A 6,353-nucleotide genomic window follows, 5' to 3' on the forward strand; every position below is an offset into this window, starting at 1 on the left:
GTCAACAGAAATCATCATCACCATTATCAGAGTTTAACGTCCATCTTCCATGCTGGCATGGGTTGGACAGTTTGACAGGAGCCGGCCAGGTAGAAGACTAATGTAACCTGTATAATAGACAGACAATGGTGGTTAACGAAGAGAGGTATGGCCAAGATGTTGAGATATTCCGAACACTATGAGATGGTCATTATAGGAATGGATTAAGATCAGTGACGTCATTTGAAGTAGTTGGGGCAGATTAAGAGATTAAAATATGCAGACTTAAAAAGCAGAGACAAAGAGAGACAGACAGAGGGAGAGAGGGAGGGAGCTTGGTTTGTCATTTTAAAAATTATTAAATAATTGAAAAAAAAAAAAATAAAATAAAAAAGAAAATAAGATAATATCATATTATATTACATTAAAAATACACCATAATTGCTCCAAAAATTTGAACTGAATTACAAATTCAGCCTGATTTTTAGGTTTTATTTCTTCTTTTTTTTTATATATCATAAACAAGGAAACCAACAAACAAGAATAAAAAAAAATAATAAAAGGTGAAAAAGGATTTTAAAAAATGGCATCTCACACCCCAAAAGAGGATTTAAAAAAAAAAAGTTACCATGTATTAATCAACATGAGTTAAGGTCTACGGTAATGTGTGTGTGTGTGTGTGTGTGTGTGTGTGTGTGTGTTAGCTTATCTGTAAGAGTGTGTGTATGTATTTTACAGTTACATTTTTATTAAATACACAGGCACAACTATATTAAACAGTCCTAGTTTAATGACTTATCTCTTTCTAATAATATGCACTGATGTGAGTGTACATGTCGTAACTCCAATGTTTATCTGTACAGACTTTGAAAACTATTTAAGTATTAGCCACAAATTGTTTTAAAAATATATGCAAATAAAACCTTGACTGACTGACTGATATATATATATATATATATATATATATATATATATATATATATACACACATATATAAATATAGATAGAGAGAGAGAGAGAAGGGGGACAGAGCTAGGCAAATAGGTGATAGGGACGAAGAGACACAGATACATATATATATATATATATATATATATATATATATATATATATATATATGTGCTTCCAAAGCCAATCACACATTTGAGGGGAAGAAGAGGTAAGAAACATATATCACAATGGCCTTGACATGAAACAACCCTGTCACTAAAACAAACATTTTAGACATCAGATCACCCCTACCACACACACAAACAATGTATGTGCTTGTCGTTTTGCCAGAGGTGGAAAGAAACGAGAAATAGAAGATTGTGATGATATAATTAAGTCTAAATCACATGACTCTATGCCTTCACCAGTGAAGACAAAAGGCACACACTAGAACATTTCCACTTGTTTGAAAATACTCAAATAGCATCATCAGATTTCTCATATTTCCACGAAGACGTCAGACAATCGTGATAGAACTTAAAGAAAAAAACAAAAACGATTCAATATTAGCTTAGGCCACCCACAATGACAATGATGACAACAATAACAATAATGGTTTCAAATTTTGGCACAAAGCCAGCAAGTTTGGGGAAGGACCTAAGTCGATTACATGGACCCCAATATGTAACTGGCAATTATCTTATTGACCCTGGAAGGATGGAAGGCAAAATCGACCTTGTCAGAATCTGAACTTAGAACATAAAGAATGGTATGCTAACGGTTGTGCCAGCTAATTACCTTATATAATAATAATAATAATAATAATAATGGTTTTAAATTTTGCCACAAGAGCAGTCACTTTGGGGGAGGGGACAAGTCGATTACATCGACCCCAGTGTTTCACTGGTGCTTAATTTATTGACCCAGAGAGGATGAAAGGCAAAGTCCACCTCAGCGGAATTTGAACTCAGAACATAGCGATGGGTGAAATATCACAAAGCATTTCGTCCAGCGTTGCTAATGATTCTACCACTCCACTGTTTTAAATAGTAATAATAATAATAATAATAATAATCCTTTCTACTAAAAGCACAAGGCCTGAAATTTGGCGGGAAGGGACTAATCAATTTCATCGAAGCCAGTATTTCACTGGTTCTTAATCTACTGACACCGAAAGGATGGAAGGCAAATCGACTCACCACCTGAATAATGATGATACTAATAATAATAATAATAACAATAATAATAATACTAATACTACTAATAAAAATAGATTCAAATTTTAGCAAAGCGCCAGTAGATTCTGAGGGGAGGGGGTTAAGTTGATTACACTGACCCCAGCACTTGACTGGTATTTATGATACCAACCCCAAAAGGATGAAAGGCAGAGTTGAACTCGTTGGAATTTGAACTCACAATATAAAGATGGATGAAATGCCACTAAGTAATTTGTCCGGCATGCCAATGGTTCTGCCAGCTCTCCACCTTAATAATAATAATCCTTTCTACAATAGGCACAAGGCCTGAAATTTTGGGGGAGGGGGTCTAGTCAATTTCATTAACCCTGGTACCCAACTGACACTTATATCATAAACCCCAAAAAATGATGAAAAGCAAAGTCGACCTCAGCAGGACTTGAACTCAGAACATAAAGATAGACAAAATGTGGCAAAGCATTTTGTCTACCATGCTGATGGTTAAACCACCACCTACCATGATGATGATAATAATAATAATAATAATAATAATAATAATAATAATAATCCTTTCTACTGGAAGCACAAGGCCTCAAATTTTGGGGAAGGAATTAAGTCAATTACATTGACCCCCAGTGTGTAACTGGTACTTATTTAATCGACTCCAGAAAGGATGAAAGGCTAAGTCGACCTCGGCAGAATTTGAACTCAGAACGTAGTGGCAGGCAAAATACTGCTAAGCTTTTCGCCTGGCGTGCTACCGATTCTGCCAGCTTAGCACCTCAACAATAAAAAATCATAGAAAGAGATTGAAATAGAATGCCCAGTGGGGCTCCTACAGAAAGTCTGTCTTTTAGGGACAACAAGGACTATCAGGAGGGTTCTAAGCCCTTGAAAGACTCCTGAAAACTTGTAGATGCCTAAGGTTACAGGTAGTAACTCCTATCCACATAATTCCTACCAGGAATAAAGCTGGAACTGAACCAAACCATAATAATAATAATAATAATAATAATAATAATAATGTATGTTGGATTGTTAGAGGGCAAGTTATAGTAGCATTTTGGCCAAAATGGTTCTCTGGGAAGTCCTAGAGTATTCTCTGTGATTAGAATATGGTAACTGAAGAATATATTAAATATTCTTTATCGTCATTGTCATCATCAAAGTAATCAATAATCCTGGACGTTTGGTTTCTACTGTATAAGCTATTGCCAACCGAAACTACAACCAACACTGTCACCTGGGACCACTAATTACAGCACCACACAAGCAACAGTGGTTTCGGGTCATAACCATTCCTCTAGAATTCTATTGTTTATACGAGATAAAAAGATATTTTCAAACATCATTACTTGACAGTTTCAATAAAAGATTAAAGGCTAAACACAAAAAGGCCATGTGTGTGTGAGGAAAGAGAGAGAGAGAGAGAGAGAGGGGGAGAGAGAAAGGGAGAGAGAGAGGGAGAGAGAGAGGGAGAGAGAGAGGGAGAGAAAGAGAGAGAGAGAGAGAGAAAGAGAGAGACAGAGAGAGAGACAAAGAGAGAGAGAGATAGAGAGAGACAGAGAGAGAGAAAGAGAGAGAGAGTGTGTGTGTGTGTGTTAACTATACCCAAACCCTTCATATTTCTAAGGGGAGCTTGCACTACTGAAGCATGCCCCTTCATCAGGTATTTGGGGGAACACACACAAGCATACACATGTCTAGCTGATGTATGTAAAGTGTATGTATGTATGTATGTGTATATATAAAATGTACATACAGATATTTTTACACCTTAATAAACATAACTTGAGTGTATGTGTGGAGTCTGCATATTGAAGATAAATAAATACAACATGCCCGTAACCATGAGCATGTAAACGTATGTCTAGGTTGAGTACAAATATACATATGGGAGCCTGAATTCCCCACACACACATATATATATACAGACATCAGAAAATAACAGATTAAAACTTCAGTATTGTACAATATTGTAAATAATATTTAACAAGTTTGTGGTGCACAACAACAGCAATACCCAGACAGGAATTGCTCCAAGTACACATGATTTATTAAGTTACAAGTTTGGTTTACCATAAGACAGACACACAGATAGACAAACAGACACACACATATTTTCAATACCAATACATACATATATATAATAATAATATTAGGGATGAAAATCCAAATTTACAGGTAAAAACTCAATTAAATTCAATTTATCAAAAATTAAAATAAGTTTAACAGTATAAATATATAGTTCTACTTTTACTTATTAATTTTTCTATATATGACAATGGATTTTCATAGATGAGTTCATGAACCTTGGTTCTTTTCCCTAAAACTATATATATATATATATATATATATATATATATATATATATATATATATATATATATATATATATATTAAATTTGTTTATGGTGATGTTTCAAACATGCAAATAAAACTCCTATTTCATTATGCCGGTCACCACCAAATGATGCTGACAGGTGAACCAGTATTTTGGGGTTGCATCAAGTTATACCAATATAATATGGGATAAATATAATAATAATAATAATAATCCTAGGATAGAATTCAAAAGCATTTAATGCATTGCATTAAATGTTTATGAATTATTAATGCAATGTATTAAATGTTTATAAACTCCATCCTAGGATTATTATTATTATTATATATATATATATATATATATATATATATATATATATATATATATGTATGTATGTATGTATGTATGTGTGTATGTATACATTATCAATACCACATACTTAAATGTGTATTGTTTAAACACCAGAAGCTGAAGGGTTCTTTGTTCAGGAAAATCCCTTTCAAACTGAAAACCCAAAAGCTCCTGGCATAAACAATCCAAGTTCATTAAGTATGGGACATTGATTATATTATAGGGCTACTTCATTTGCATGATGTGATTTTATTCCACACACACACACACACACACACACACACACACACACAAATAGATAGACAAATAGAAAGACACATACAGACGTAACACACGTGTGTGCTCGTGTGGATTAATGATTGTTGGTCATTCATATATATATATATATATATATAAATTTATTAATGAGGGTAGAAATTGATATTAATCAATTAAAACCAGTGGTCTAGCATATTAAAAAAATCCGAAGATTAAAATTATATTACATACAAAAATAAGAGGAATGACCAGCAAAAGTGGACATATTTTTCATGGTTAGATGATTCGGCATCTATTTCTAGCATATAGGAGTCCACTTTTGCAGGTCATTCCTCTTATTTTTGCATGTAATATATAGATATATATATATATATAAACACATATATTATACTGATAAAATGCAGCACACAATGACAACAAAGGAACGTGCATAAAACAGGAGGAAACACACACACACATTGGACATGCTCAACCCCTCATCAGTTGTCGACCAAAAATCATCACAATTTTGATACCATCAATAATATTGCTCAATTTGGCAGTGTCAGCAACATAATCTTCTGGGGTGTGAATGAGCGGATGTGGAAGATCAGTGCAAATAAGGGTAAAGAGGACAGGTACAAAAAAAAAATGTGAAAGGTAAAAAGGACGAGTTACGAGAACAGCAAAGGTAAGACAGTAACAACAAAAAAAATAAATAAATACGTAATAATCAGGGACATTTCTATTCATAAAACGTCTGGGACAAACATATACAAAAGCTTATATATATATACACACACAGATTTACAAAACATACATTAATACAAATATGTATGTAGGTGTGTGGTTTAAAAATAAAGAGGGTGAGATGCCAGTTAAAATACCATTTATAAAAATGTCTTGTTTTTCTTTTTTGTTCTTTTATCTTGTAGAAGTTGGGGAAAGGGTGATAGAAGTGGTGGAAGGAAATATGGAGCAGATGTAACAGGAGGAGGGGAGAGGAAAAAGATAAGGAAAAAAAAAGAGTGCATTTTTGTTTTTTACCAAAAAAAAAAAAAAAAAAATCAACATTTATCGACAGCTCAGGTAAGACATGGATGGTCGAACCGTCAAAGCAATTGATAAAATATCGATCCTTCCATGAGAACACTTTTGGTTTCTGGGTTGTTTTTTTTTTTCACATTTTTGCCATGTTTTTTTTCTTCTATTTTTTTTTTTTCAGATTTTTTTTATTCTTATATATTTTTATTTTATTTTTATTTTTGTTCTTTGAGCTGAAATTCTAATCAGCAATAAAGTACTTGCTCAAGCTAAGATGTTAACCCTACCCC

The sequence above is a fragment of the Octopus bimaculoides genome, chromosome 22, assembly GCF_046866305.1.
Source record: "Octopus bimaculoides isolate indiv1 chromosome 22, ASM4686630v1, whole genome shotgun sequence".
Taxonomy (NCBI): Eukaryota; Metazoa; Mollusca; class Cephalopoda; order Octopoda; family Octopodidae; genus Octopus; species Octopus bimaculoides.